The following is a 15,996-nucleotide window of genomic DNA, read 5'->3' on the forward strand; positions in this document are numbered from 1 at the left end:
CAATGTAGCTACATTCGTCGTTTCACCAAATCATTCATAATTCTTCATCAACTTTATAAACCCGCATTATTGCAAAATAATTGAAAATCGTAAATTGAAAGTGTGTACATTCCTAACGTGAAATTACTTGTTTCAAATCACAGTTCAACCTTCAGATGAACAGGTGGGTTGATAAAGCTCCTGAACTATTTAATCCTGTCTCCAAACCATATGTCTAAAGCGGTATACAACTCGTAAGGATTCAAGTGCAGAAATATGTTACAGACAAGTACCTCTCTTAACAGTGCAATGAATCAATTTCACTGCAACAACATTGCAGGACTGAGACATCCTTTAGTTCAGATTTATGTGGTGTTACCGCAGACTTCATCAGTGACGTGAGACATTTCTGGGGTAAAAAAAAAGAAAAAAGGTAACCCCAGTTTGTGTAAGCTAATGAAGGACTATTTCCTCCGTGGCTTTGATTTTAAGATCAAACGAGTCAATACTACAACACGTTCATTGATGGCCCAGGCAACATGTAAACATTCACTTTGAAGTACGAACCTTAACTAGTTTCCTCTCTATTCATAACGTGTATAATTAGTTTCGAGTTGAGCCTCACTGAACAGGGCTGTACCCCGACGTTGTGTAAGGCCTGCCACTGTTTAATGTAAAGAATAATCAACAGAGATAATATGAAAAAAACGTGACAGGTTGATTTTCCTCTGAAAACTTTATGGCTGTTGCACTTGTATTTAGAAGCAATGTTTATGACATTCACGATACGTTACCATCAAGATATGATGAATGTTAATGCTGAACCTGCATTTACATTCCGAGCTGCTGATCGCTATGTTTGAAGTATTTGTCTCTGTGGGTGACATTTACAAGACGGTGTTCTCCTATCCTAAACCATCAATATGCTAAGACGCACTAATTTCCCCTGCGCCGCACCTTGCTGCGTAACTTGAACAAAACAATCTGTCAGAATTAACCAATTGATTTAGGAGAAGTGCAAAGGACGGGCATATAACCAGAACCGCTGATTGGGAATGATCATAATTGAAAATCTCTACTGAGGAAGACTGGTACAGCGGGATAGCTGGCAAGATACTTGGCGCAGGAGTCTCTGCCTTCGTAGACGCTGCTTGAACGACGCCTGGTATTTTACCATTGGTCAAGCTAGCTTTCTAGACTCCCTTCCCCATTGGCCAGGCGTCCTTTCCTAGTTCAGTGACAGAGCATGGAGCAGTCAGAGTGAGATTACTTGTATAGTTGCAGACAACACACAGCTTAGCCCCATCATTTTTCTAAGGTAGTCGATCATTTCCTGTAGACCAAGGCTATTGGAAGACTTCAGCGGCCCAGAATCCACTTGAAAGAGGCCTGCTTCGTGAGGCCCATCTACGGAAGCATACATTCACTATTACGTTGGACTTCTGAGAGCAGCTTCTTTTGACAAGAAGGACTTTGATTAGCTAACTCTTTGCAACGTCTGAAATCCTGAGATTTCCAACCTTCTGTCTTGGACTGTGTTTCAAGGCTGGCAGCTTTTCGTCTGGACTTATTCTTGTTCTGACATTGAGGACAGGACGGACGGAAGTAATCAGATTAGCCGAGGTATGTTGATCATTGTGATGTGGAGCCGCGTTGAGCATGCTTTAGAACACGCTAGAAATATTTGTTAAGGTAACTCTGTCTATTTGAACATTATCACAGAAACAGTTGCCATGAAATTAACTAACATCATTCATGATGATAATTACCCGAAACCGCCAGATAATGACACGCGATGGAAGCTAGGACTATCAGTGTTGACGTCTAAAACATACATCAAAAGACACCTTTCTCTTAATACTTATTTTAACTGTAAGAGACGTCATACCATGTTTACATTAAAACAAAATTTTTCAGTCCCAGGAAACACTGTACTTAGTAACAACATTCAAATCCGTTTATCCACAAACCACTCAAATTGATCACTGAACAAAACTGAAGTATAAACATAATGCGTTCCCATTAATGTGAGAGACGAACAGGGTTTCAATGAACATCAATGGTTTCATTGGACTTCAATTATTTCAATGGACTTCAATGGTTTCAATGTAGTATAAGATATAGCATATGTTGATATTTATCGTACCATGAATATGCTCGGATGATATGTCAATGTACCAATATATTATAAATTAGTGCTGTGGTTTTATTGGAAACAATGACGTTATATTGCTATTGACGTGATATTGATGTTTATATAAGAGATTCAAGTTAATGTGTCAGCTGCAATATATCAGTTCATTAACTACCTGCGTGCAGTGCGAATATACATTGGGATGTTTCACGACCACATTAACTTAATATCCACTTTGGCTTGGAAGATGCATGCATGAGTACCTCTGCTCTGTTTAAGCAAGCCTAGAATAAGCTGATGTTTGCTGAATCTCCTGGGATTACTGTTTAATTGATTGACAAAAGTATAGCTCCAATGTGCAGATCCAATGCTTTTAATTCTGTGTACTCTGTTTCTGTTTCCACAACACAACTGACTGTAATCACACATGTCCTGATGTTGTTTGTGTTCCAACATGTCTAACAGTACAAAACATTAAAACGGCGACAGAAAATAACTTTATAGATCCACGTAACCAGAAACTGTCCTCCCGAAGGTTATCAGGCAAACATGTGAAGGAAAACCTTCACACATGGTGTAAACAACATCGGATAGTTTGAACTATTGGAATATTAAAGCCGATGGAATAAATCAATCATTAATATTGGAAGCTTTGGCCCTAGGGGAAAAGAGTAATTATAGAGCTTTATACTTTAAACATTCTAGGAGTACGAGTTCTTCGACCCATCTTTCCGTAGCTTTGTTAACGGGGTCGTGGCCATGTTGTCCCAGCATGAGCTCGAGGAGACAGTTACACCATGAATATGTCTTCAAAGTACCTGGTCACGGTGTCAACGTCACTTAGCAGTACCCGGTCACCGTGTCAAAGTCACTTAACAATACCCGGTCAACGCGACAACGTCACTTAACAGTACCCGGTCACCGTGTCAACGTCACTACATAGTACCCGGTCACTGTGTCAACGTCACCTAACAATACCAGGTCACCGTGTCACCGTCACTTAGCAGTACCCGGTCAACGCGACAACGTCATTTAGCAGTACCCGGACACAGTGTCAACGTCACTACACAATACCCGGTCGCTGTGTCAACGTCACTTCACAATACCCGGTCACCGTGTCAACGTCACTACAAAGTACCCGGTCACCGTGTCAACGTCACTACACAGTACCCGGTCACCGTGTCATCGTCACTACATAGTATACGGTCACCGTGTCAACGTCACTACACAGTACCCAGTCACCGTGTCAACGTTGCTTAACAATACCCGGTCACCGTGTCAACGTGTCTTAACAATACCTGGTCACTGTGTCAACGTCACTTAACAGTACCCAGTCACCTTGTCAACGTCACTTAACAATACCCGGTCACCGTGTCAACGTCACTTAACAATACCCGGTCACCGTGTCAACGTCACTACACAGTACCCGGTTAACGTATAAACATCACTTCATAGTACCCAGTCAACGCGACGTCAGCATAAAATACCCGGTCACTTTGAGAAAGTTATACCGAACCTATTACGTCCACTGTTTCAAATTTGAAGATGTATTATATTGAAATATGTTAAATACGGGACGTGACATTATGGCATTAAAGATCCCAACCATGAGGTCATGACATGCAGACCTCGCACAGGAGGGACATCGTCTCAGAACACATGCACGTAATAACAATAGAGTCATCTCCCTTTGACTAATGTGCTATCGCGATCGGAGAACCTACCTGTCATCACTAACTGCAGACAGGCATACTGTTGATATGATCATGTGGTCCATCTGTCAACTGTTTACATGACACACCCGTGTGTGTAAAAATATCACACCCAAGAAAGGATTTTACTTTCGATTGCTGTACATCGAAAAATAAAATAGGGAATATTAATCGCTGTTAAAGCGATTCTTATGTGTATAGAATCTTGTGCATTTTTACACAAACAGTGAAGGCTTATCATGTGGTTGCTTATATAACACTGTTTGTGGTCGCGCATTTTCCATCTGTTTGAAGCGGCAATTTTTCGCGCTGACCATTGTATGGACAAACATGTTATTTAGCCACTTACTTCCTCGACCCCGTTTAGTATACGGTTATTATTACGTGGAAGCGACAATAAGAGTAAGACATATGTAGGTCGGTATTTGACCCTGCAATGTATCACATTGGTGACAAAAAAGTGTCAGGACAATATTCTTTATGTATTGCAAAGATATTTATATATGCTCAAGGATGAATGCAATGTGTCAGGACAATATTCTTTATGTATTGCAAAGATACGTATATATGCTCAAGGATGAATGCAATGTGTCAGGACCATATTCTTTATGTATTGCAAAAATATTTATATATGCTTAAGGATGAATGCAATGTGTCAGGACAATATTCTTTATGTATTGCAAAGATATTTATATATGCTCAAGGACGAATGCAATGTGTCAGGACAATATTCTTTATGTATTGCATAGATTTTTATATATGCTCAAGGATGAATGCAATGTGTCAGGACAATATTCTTTATGTATTGTATAGATTTTTATATATGCTCAAGGATGAATGCAATGTGTCAGGACAATATTCTTTATGTATTGCAAAGATATTTATATATGCTCAAGGATGAATGCAATGTGTCAGGACAATATTCTTTATGTATTGCAAAGATATTTATATATGCTTAAGGATGAATGCAATGTGTCAGGACAATATTCTTTATGTATTGCAAGATATTTATATATGCTCAAGGATGAATGCAATGTGTCAGGACAATATTCTTTATGTATTGCAAAGATATTTATATATGCTCAAGGATGAATGCAATGTGTCAGGACAATATTCTTTATGTATTGCAAAGATATTTATATATGCTCAAGGATGAATGCAATGTGTCAGGACAATATTCTTTATGTATTGCATAGATTTTTATATATGCTCAAGGATGAATGCAATGTGTCAGGACAATATTCTTTATGTATTGCAAAGAAATTTATATATGCTCAAGGATGAATGCAATGTGTCAGGACCATATTCTTTATGTATTGCAAAAATATTTATATATGCTTAAGGATGAATGCAATGTGTCAGGACAATATTCTTTATGTATTGCAAAGATATTTATATATGCTCAAGGATGAATGCAATGTGTCAGGACAATATTCTTTATGTATTGCATAGATTTTTATATATGCTCAAGGATGAATGCAATGTGTCAGGACAATATTCTTTATGTATTGCAAAGATACGTATATATGCTCAAGGATGAATGCAATGTGTCAGGACCATATTCTTTATGTATTGCAAAAATATTTATATATGCTCAAGGATGAATGCAATGTGTCAGGACAATATTCTTTATGTATTGCAAAGATATTTATATATGCTCAAGGATGAATGCAATGTGTCAGGACAATATTCTTTATGTATTGCATAGATTTTTATATATGCTCAAGGATGAATGCAATGTGTCAGGACAATATTCTTTATGTATTGCAAAGATATTTATATATGTTCAAGGATGAATGCAATGTAGAGTGGGTGACCCAGTCCCGTTTACCTTATTAACAAGATTCATCTACATCCTCGTGAGTTTGAGCAGCGTGGTGACCGCATACACATAAATGTGCTTGTGGTCTACACTGGCCCCAGCCACGGCATATGAGTTGATGGTACTCTTAAGGCAGAGAATATGTCAACTTCTTTATTATGAGGAACACAACGTTTCGGAGTATATGCTTACTCCTTCATCAGGTGAATGAATGCCATGAGGCTGAGAGCATATATATGTAAACAGATGATTGGCGCTGATGGGTGTTTAGCAATGGTCAATGGAAGCCAACACTTTACAGTAATTAGATGGTACTCTTGTTTAAAGTGTCACAGACTAAATAGCACTCTGTCTGGATAGCGCATATCTATTTAATGAGTTATAACTTCTAAACCACTTCATTTTTACGATCCCTTGGGTCGTGTCTTTGGATCAAGTCCATATGTCAAATGTCCATGGCTACGCAATATTCTCTTCGTCTGTCCCTGGTTGCCCGTTATATATATATATATATATATATATATATATATATATATATATATATATATATATATATATATATATATATATATTATATATAGGATATATATTTCCTTTATATATATACAGAAAAAACAGTCCAGATATTCGTACTTGTCAAAACTCCTTTATCCACACAAGATCTTTCGCCGTTCAACGGCTCTTCGGGTGTAATAAAAACTTTAACTTGCATTGTAGTCCTAGGCGACGCATAACAGTAGTATTTGTGGCGTCATAATGCCTATGGTGTAATAGTGACAATAGAGGGAGAAGTAAAACGTAGTCCTAGGCGACAGCCAACGTTATGCGTTATGGTATATTTAAAAACCACCCAAGGAAGTCTTTGTCTTCATTCTAAACTAATTCCCCAGTCGACATACACGTTGACAAACGTTTTCTTACACGAATAGCATAATTCAATATGTAAAGGACATAGAATGGCATGTCGATGACAACACAAGCCCATGACATTTTGCATATGATGGCGACTGTGGTCGTGGCGTTGATTCCCGCATGGTGTGACGCAGTGGAGAAATAACAAAGCAAGAACGCCGATAACTCAATACTGGCAATGGTGGTGCACTGAAGATGCGGATGCTGGTATAAGCCTGGCTTTGAATTCTGATGCAGCATAGCAAGACAAGACAAGACAAGACAATAATTTATTTGCGTCTCACCCATAAGGTACATTGTACAATATACATATAAATCAAAACATGTTTAAAACTTACGGCCAGTCGTAATAAAACGACTTATGAGAGACGATATGATCATAAAACCAACTTGTGTACTAAAATGAATATACATACAATATGTACATCATAAATATAAAATAGATCGGCGCTTCAATAAAATATCATAGCAGGTTTTGGCCACGTAAAAAGTGAGATCAGAGCTAGATAGAAGTAATGTAAATTGCTCACAGTAGGAATAGCCTTTGAAATACGGATCAGTAAAAGTACATCGTTTAAGAAGATCTGTTCTCACATCATTATATAGTGGGCATAAAAGTAAGACGTGTATCTCGTCCTCCACACAGTCTCCACAGTTAAAACAAAATCGCTCTTCTGATGGAATATTAGAATAGCAAGAGCTAACAATTTGTTTGCCCCTGCGTTCAAAATGGCCAGATTACCGTGCAAGACGGAATGGACGCTGTAGTGCCACAACATTTGTCCAAGATACATCAGTATTTGACATAACAATTTGACAATTAAAACCAAGGATTTTACAGCAGGGAACACTCATCATTATAGATGACTTTGTAACGAGTGGAGTTTGTGTAGTGTATGGTTCACTAACCACTTTAACCTTATCAAATACATACACAAATCCTTTTTAATGGAAAGTAGCAAAATGTATTTTTTTCTGTTTTGCCGTTAAGAACGTCATTCTTTCAGACTCCACTGTGTCTGTAGAACATTATACGATTACATGATTTCGTGTCTTCTTTGCATAAAATTTAGTACATCAACATTATTATCGAACTGGGATTTTACAATTTAATTGAAATCAATTCCTCATGTTCACTTGTTCGTTATGTCATTATATTTAAGAAATAAACGACCAGGGGGAGTTATTTATCGTACTATATAATATGCAGAGAGATTAAGTCAGGAGGGGCGCTGCCCCAAGTGGTTTATTCTCCCTGCATGGTTTTATTGTACGATAAACAACGACCACGAGTCGTTTATTTCTTATATGAGGTATCAACATTATGTACAGCTTCTTTAAGGACTTTGATGAATGGTACCAATTTTAAACATATTTACCCAAATTTAAATACCGATGACTCCTTGAATAGAATCCGACCTCGGAAATGTCGGACATGTCCATTCAAGTTTGGTATTTCCCGCATATTCTCACAATCCTCACGTCAATTCTCTGTACCTTTTCTCCTAATATCGATTAGCACATCTCTCCCACTTTTGGAGGAGATCATGCGACCACTGCGTTTATCTGCGTACCCCAGCTACATCTATAGGGAACACTTCACTGGACGCTTCCCTGTCAAAACTAACGTCGTCCAATATATGACGACATCAGGTTGCAAACTCATATTCGAATCTCAAGAAATGACGTCACATTTGATAATAGCCAAGTATTAAGCATGAGTGTTATAAGTTTTAGAAACTGTTATCGTATCCCAATTGCATGGATCGATACTCCTGATGTCAATCACTGAATGAGTGGGTTTTCCCACAATTGCAAGCATTGGATTGTCCGGCCCAGACTCGGCTATCTACATACCTCCTTAGTATATGTGTACGTCTGTTACTATTGTTACATACGTGTTGGTCTGTGTTACTAGTTCTACATGTGAATTTGTGTTACTATTCCTACATATGTGTCTGTGTCTTGCTATTTCTACATATGTGTCTGTGTCTTGCTATTTCTACATCTGTGTCTGTGTGTTACTATTTCTACATATGTGGCTGTGTGTTACTATATCTACATACGCCTCCGCCTGTTACAATTTCTACATATGCGTATGCAGAAATGGTAACACAGACACTGGCTGTGTGTTACTATTTCTACATATGTGGCTGTGTGTTACTATTTCTACATACGCTTCCGCGTGTTACTATTTCTACATATGCATTCTTGTCTTACTATTTCTACATAATTATGCGTCCTTGTGTTACTATTTCTACATATGTATCTGTGTGTTACTATTTCTACATATGCGTCTGTGTGTTACTATTTCTACATATGCGTTCTTGTGTTACTATTTCTACGCGTGTCTGTATGTTACTATTTCTATATACGCCTCCGTATGTTACTATTTCTACATATGCGCCTGTGTTACTATTTCTACATAGTATTACGCCTCCGTGTGTTACTATTTCTACTTTATTGTATACCAGTAACACTATCATCATGTCATTGGAAATAGACGTGGTTACATACGTTCAGTTAACTCTCGGCTTTGAGGAATACATCCCCCGAAATAATAATCTGTAAATACCAGTAGTCAGGAATATTTGTCACATGTAGATGTAAATATGATGTTAGACGCGTTACGATATTTATTATTCTCAACTGCAAGTTTAACGAGTTTTGATCTCAACAGTTCAGTAAAGAAAATGTTGTTCGAGTGTTTATTCATATTTTTAGTTGTTTTAAGTGACGAATAGCTATCGGAAAAATAATATCTTTGAATCTGAAGATACATTATTCAAAATTTTCAGCCTACTTGAAAGTTGGATAAAAAATAGGTGACCTTGTCAGTTTAATCAGTAAGATGTCTTTCACGAATAGTGTCAATTTGTTTCCTTCAGATCAACACTTGAGCAAAATACTTAAAAAGCAATCAAATTATTTATAGCATTCCAAATGAACTTCTCTTATACGGTGTGCTGCGGTTCAAAGAAAGCTGCGGTTACCCGTCTCCTCCATCACCTACAGTGTCCGATGTAAAAAGTCCGACTTCATTTGCCGATATCAATACACATGGCATTAAACTACTTCGCTTGACGTTGGTATCAGCGCCAGCAGAGAGGCCGGGCGCTCACTGTACAGGAGAGCCATGGTATCGAGGCTTCATCTCGTTTGCCTTGGTTCCCCGTGGCGGTGTACTGGCTGGGTTCTGAACATTCCCAGATATGTGTAAGATAAAGAAACATGCACGAGATATGTGCTTACACCCCAGTGCCTCCTCGAGTTGTTTGGACAGATATAAATACGGAAGATCAGCTCACTGATGCAAATTGAAGCGAGTGAGTCAGCGAGATTTTATGACGCTTACAGCAGTATCGCGACGGGAGACTTCAGGAGTAATCATAAGTTTCACATATAACTGCAGGGCCGTTTGTAAAGGGGATTTTTCGTTGTATTATTAATACGTATGCGGTGTTTCTAACCAAAATCTATTGGATGTTGAGCAGACTGTCATGAAAATAACCTAGTGTATAACACAGTTAAGGTTGTTAACAAGAATTGATGTATGCTCAACGGCATCGACAGTGTTAAACCAAGGCAAATAGTACCTGTGTGCTTTATATCGTTTAGAGTGAATCATTGAACACACACTGACGTATGCTGAATGTAGAATGCAGGTTTGTTTTTAGTTAAAGAAAAAGACTTTATTATGTATCTAATCTAATGTATTCAGCATTTCAACAAATAATCCGGTGCAGACTGAATATTAAATACAATGTAATTAACAAAACGAGATGTGTATGTAAACACATTCAACATCGTATTCAGTGTTGAAATCACAAGTACTAGTCTTTTCAGTGTTTGAACAGAACTATTGTTTGTTGAACGTCTTTTAAACATATTTACACAAATAGCATGTCTTGTTTGCGCAGTAATCATAACAGATAAATCATATTGTTTGTCTTCAGATATGGAATATTATTTGTCTATGATAAATGTTCATTTCATACTGGTGTGGAAACTATCCTGCGCCATAATCAAATTGATTGTGGGCAATGCGTTCCCGCTGTCGTCTTTTGCGAGTCTGGTGATGGTTACCTGGGTAATTAATTAACACGCTGTTTATGGCAGGCGTCACGCATGTTAGGGAACATTTTGATTTATGAAAAACGCCCTTGTAAACACCTTGTTATCACGTAAAGTACATAGGCACCGTGCGTTGTGTACTCACAACTGAAAATCGAGTACACATTAATCAAGTGACTAGGGTAATAATGGTTTCGCTTTTGAGAATTTACATGGTGAATGAAATCTGACGCTTTCCGCATTGGTTTAGTTTGGATGTATCGCTAGAAACGCACCATTATAAAAAATGGCCAAATGTAACACCAGTTATATTTGGGATAACACTTTCTTAATAAAGTACAGATTCTAGTACTTATTGGGGTTGAGTCTCATCCGGGATTCGAGTGAGTGAGTGAGTATGGTTTTACGCCGCTTTTTAGCAATATTCCAGCAATATCACGGCGGGGGACACCAGAAATGGGCTTCACACATTGTACCCATGTCGGGAATCGTACCCGGGTCTTTGGCGTGACGAGCGAACGCTTTAACCACTAGGCTACCAGATCGCCCCTCCGGGATTCGAACCAACACTGCCAGAATGAGGCGCCTAATTACCAGCACACAATATCTGCGATCTGACCCACTCAGCCACCGAGGCTCCCACTAAAAAAGGTCCGACAACTGGTAGTGTAGATCATGTACTTTGTGTACCCCTCTGACAAGTGTAAATTGGCACGGTTCCCATGGCCGAAAGCTATGAACACAATACCATTGAGAAAGTGGTCCAATGTAACAAATGTTATATTTGGGATAACCCTTTCCTAGTAAAGTACAGATTCTCGTACTTTTCGCCGGTTCGAACATCATGCCAGTATAGCGTGGCTTGCAAGTTAAATGGGAAGTGCGAAGTATCGCTAATCGAGGGACGTTTACCAAATAAAGTGCCTTGCTGACATCATAAGGATCATAAACAGGGCGATTCGATTCCGAGGCCACAGAAATATGTTCCTGACGCGGCTAGGGGATACAACTCATGTCAAAAAAATCAGATAACTGTATTCGGGAGTGTGATTACCAAACAGTACTGATCACAACCGACTTGTCAAGTGTTAGTTGTGGTGAATGGGGTTCAATAGTATTGCACTTATAAGGGTAATATGGTATCATATTAAATGTTCTCATTGTTGTTGAACAATGTTCCCTTGTCAGGCGGAAACCCTCGGTACCAAAGCCATCTTAGCGCTCAGGTGATTGTAACTCTTATACCTTAATGTAGACTTACGACAGTTGCAGCACTATTACGTTTGTACAACGTTTGTACAACGGTGAGTGAGTGAGTGAGTGAGTGAGTTGGGTTTAACGCCGCTTTTAACAGTATTCCAGTCATATCACGGCGTGTCAGCTTAATGTTGGAGGAAAGCCCGAAGTGATGCAGGTCGTTTACCACTTCGGTGAAACCTACGAGCACAGGTATGGTGCTGACAAACCTAGAAACATAATCGGGGCGAACCGGGATTCGAACCCACAATCATAGGCCTAAGGGACGCAACTCTGGACAGCGAATCGCGGCGCCTTAGACGCCTGGGCCACCCGTGCCCCCTTGTTCTATCATCCTAGTTCATCATAGTAACGTGTGAAATATGGTCTCACTCCGTATGATGCGGCTGAAATATTACACAATATCCACATTGATGTCCACAGTGGAATACAAATATTGCTATTATGGTCTAGAGATGAGATGCAACTTTTCAAAATGAACATTTTGTAAACATAAAAATGAGACAATATTTGGAGAAGGCGCTGGTGCATTTAGTAGTATTTTAAGTGATATTAGGTGCACAGCTAGAGCGGGTGATGATTTTTGTTTCCAGTCTCAGATCTATAGGGCATTTCAACAGAAAGTGTTCCTCGTCTTCTATTTATGATATTACAGAATGTCTAATTCCTTCTGCTGACGGAGTGTTTGAGTATTTCCCCCTCTTAATCTGAAAGCCGTGCTTAATTCCGAATTTGTCTCCTATTTTCCCGAGGTGTCTGGTTTAGTGGATGGGGCTTGGTCAGTTTCAATGAAGTATATGGACCTGAACCTTTCATGTACATGATGATAGATACTTTGATGACACACGACATGTTCCAGGGCGCACCATCGTCGTCAGGGGCCTGCTACATCACTGACAACGACTGTCCGTCACGACTGACTGACTGGCCGACTGAGTATGGTTTTACGCCGCTTTTAGCAATATTCCAGCAATATCACGGCGGGGGACACCAGAAATGGGCCTCACACATTGTACCCATGTCGGGAATCGAACCCGGGTCTTCGGCGTGACGAGCGAACGCTTTAACCACTAGGCTACCCGACCGCCCCCTGTCCGTCACGAAGGACATTAACCGCGCAAATAATGACGGCTGTAACAATAAATTGCGCTGGGTGCAAATATGTTGTACCTTGATAACACTTGATGATGATGTAGATAGTTTCTGTGGTAATATAGGAACAATGTTTACCGCCGCGACTCGAAATACTACAAATATCAAAGCGCTGATGACAGTTTGACTAGTCAATTCGTCAGAAAACTTGACAGATACTTCTTGTATATATATATATATATATATATATATATATATATATATATATATATTTATCATATAATGGGTAGGTTTCTCGGCAGGATAAAGCCAACGGATAAAAACGATATCCGTTGGGGTCATATGCGGATAGAGATGCAAATATCAAAGGTCAAGTAGGGACTACTTTCACTGTTTATAAACAAGCATGGCGTCGCCCTCGTCATTCGGCGATCGAGTCAGAATTAACCATCGGGAATCTGGATAAACTACAGGGATAATTGCTATCATTATCAAAAGAACAGTCTAATATACTGAAAATCAGTGTCTAACTGTGACGTAGCTAAGGCATTTTATAAGTTTTGGCAACTTTGAAGATATAAATTTCGAAACAATTTTGCGAGGGCACGAGGCCTAGCCAAGCGGGATCAGTAGCCATATCTGTGCTTGTTCACCTCTGCGGCTTGAAACCTTCTCCACACATTAAAACAGTTGGATTTGGCCGAAATATTTTTGAATTGTTACCGTGTTTCGTTTTGTCGCTGTTTGAACATCTGACTACCCTTCTGAACGTTATGACAGGACAGACCGACTGTCAACAACGTCTGACCGTGGCCGTGACGTCTCATAGACTAGGGTTAGAGTAGCTTCCCTTTGACAAAGGGCAGTTACTCTAGCTGACAGACCGATGGATTGCCACGAAAGGCAATTAAAAACAATTGTTTTGCGTATATGTTGCTTCGCCACTGTATAAGATTTATAAGAAACAGATTTCAGTTGGAACTATATTGGCTACTGTCATTGTCCGACTGACACATCACTTACTCTGTGACGTAATAAATATTAATGCGCGCATTCCCGGAAAACTCGCAATGTTTCGGTAATGTTTGTGAGAGAGGGAAAGCGATTCTCAAGCACAGAATTAAAGAATGACATTATATGATAAAGAGGTTATCACGCTTGTGTGTTTGTGGATGGTAAATATCCTGCATTAGGAATAAACACTATGTATTTAGCTCGCCGAGGCTCGCTAAATACAATGTTTATTCCTAATGCAGGATATTTACCATCCACAAACACACTCGCGTGATAACCTCTATTTATTCTCACTGCAGTGTTTTATTGTACGATAAACAAAGATCACGAGTCGTCTATGTCTTATATGAGATCTCAACATTATGTACAGCCTCTTTAAGTATGATGATAAAATGTGCAATCTTTAAAAGTATTCACCCTTATTTAAACAATGATGACTCCTTGAAAAAAAAACCCCGACCTCGGAAATGTCGGACAAGTCCATTTTATAAATGCACAGGTGGGTATTTCCCGCTTATTCTCACAATCCTCGAGTCGAATACCTGTACCTTTTCTCCCAAAACCGATTGTCATATCTCTCCCGCTTTTGGATGGATGCGAACGTTCGGCCATCGGGTTTATCTGCGTTGCCCAGCTACATCTATGGGAAACAACTCACTGGACACTCCCCTCTCAAAAATAAGGTCGTCCAATACGACGTCTCCAAGTTGCGCGCGGATGTTCGAATCTCCATAAATTACGTCATAATAGAGCAATTTTTAATCGTGAAATAAATCAGACTTCGTTCCTCATTGTTCTTTGCGATTTATCGCGTTTTGATATTAACCAAAAAACTTTCGTGAGGGTACTTGTGGTATATTTAGAAGGATGGGTAATGTGGCTTACCAGGGAATGTATCCAAACCTATATTCTTCCTCTTCTTCTCGTAAGTATATATGGGCAGGGATATTCGGACGTATAGAGCTCTGAACATGGATTTCTTGTCTTTACTAAATTATTTGACATGCATTGCTAAGAAGTTGACGAATGACAAAGTAGAGATAATATATGGATAACAACTTCTTTTCATAGTACGTAGCATTATAAATATTGCCCTAATCACAACATCAACTTGGAAAACGTCCAAATCCTCTCTAACAACCTCCATGAGTTCACTAAAGGAAACTGACTAACAGAAGCAATCCACATTCGCCGCCACAAGCCATCAATCAACAGAGATCAAGGCTTATCATCCCATCCGCCTACTATGAACTCATTAAGCAATAATCACCCCAGCTATGTACACTTAATCCTATTCAATTGGCTTCCTGTCTTATTGACTTCCTCATCATGTGTTCTCTGTCCATCATGTTGTTACAGTTTTATCTTTCTGTTGTCATTGTTTAACCTACTGACGTTAATCTCTCTGATGTATGCAATTGTTGTGACTGTTAATCCTCCACCTACTATATATGCAATCGATACCATGCTCATTATTACCTTTAGTAAATAGAGATAAAACGCAAAATCAAAGCCTCTATATCCCGAAGACGGCAAGCCCAATGGGACGCAAGTAAGATCGGCAGATGGCTATACAAAATTCAACCTAAGATCCAACAAAGGGAACTCATACTCAAATGAAAGGAAAATTGAAATTGGCATCTCATGATCATGCCTGAGTCTCGGTCACAAATAGCACTATGACAAGGTTTGTTCATCTTGCAATCAGGCTGAAACCATTGTGTTACTAGAATGTCAAAACCACGCCTCAGCCCGGGCGTCGGTTTAAAAAAAAATTGCACTTAGATCCGCTATCTGTCATAGATCTCTCCTAAAGCCAAGAGATGCAATAGCGAAGGCGAAACTAACTCTGTTTCTGAGAGATAGAAAGCCACTCGAACATATATAAACAGAGCAGCCAGGGATAAAAATTAAATTATATCAACATACGAAAATAGAAATCATATCAATACAAAAACAGAAAGTATGTGAATACGAAACTCACATTAAATATGTGTACC

General features: G+C 39.1%; 1 protein-coding gene across 1 annotated transcript in view; it reads left to right on the forward strand.

The window, feature by feature from the left end:
• The first annotated feature begins 1,074 nt into the window (after nucleotides 1-1,074).
• The window catches only part of LOC124144432 (G-protein coupled receptor dmsr-1-like), a 161,960-nt gene continuing 147,038 nt past the window's right edge, over nucleotides 1,075-15,996 (forward strand). The window contains exon 1 of the mRNA XM_046513833.2: nucleotides 1,075-1,602. The gene's annotated coding sequence lies outside the window, so the exon portion shown is untranslated. The remainder of the gene's footprint in view (nucleotides 1,603-15,996) is intronic.

This window comes from Haliotis rufescens, unplaced genomic scaffold (assembly GCF_023055435.1).
Source record: "Haliotis rufescens isolate VD_foot unplaced genomic scaffold, xgHalRufe1.0.p SCAF_29, whole genome shotgun sequence".
NCBI lineage: Eukaryota > Metazoa > Mollusca > Gastropoda > Lepetellida > Haliotidae > Haliotis > Haliotis rufescens.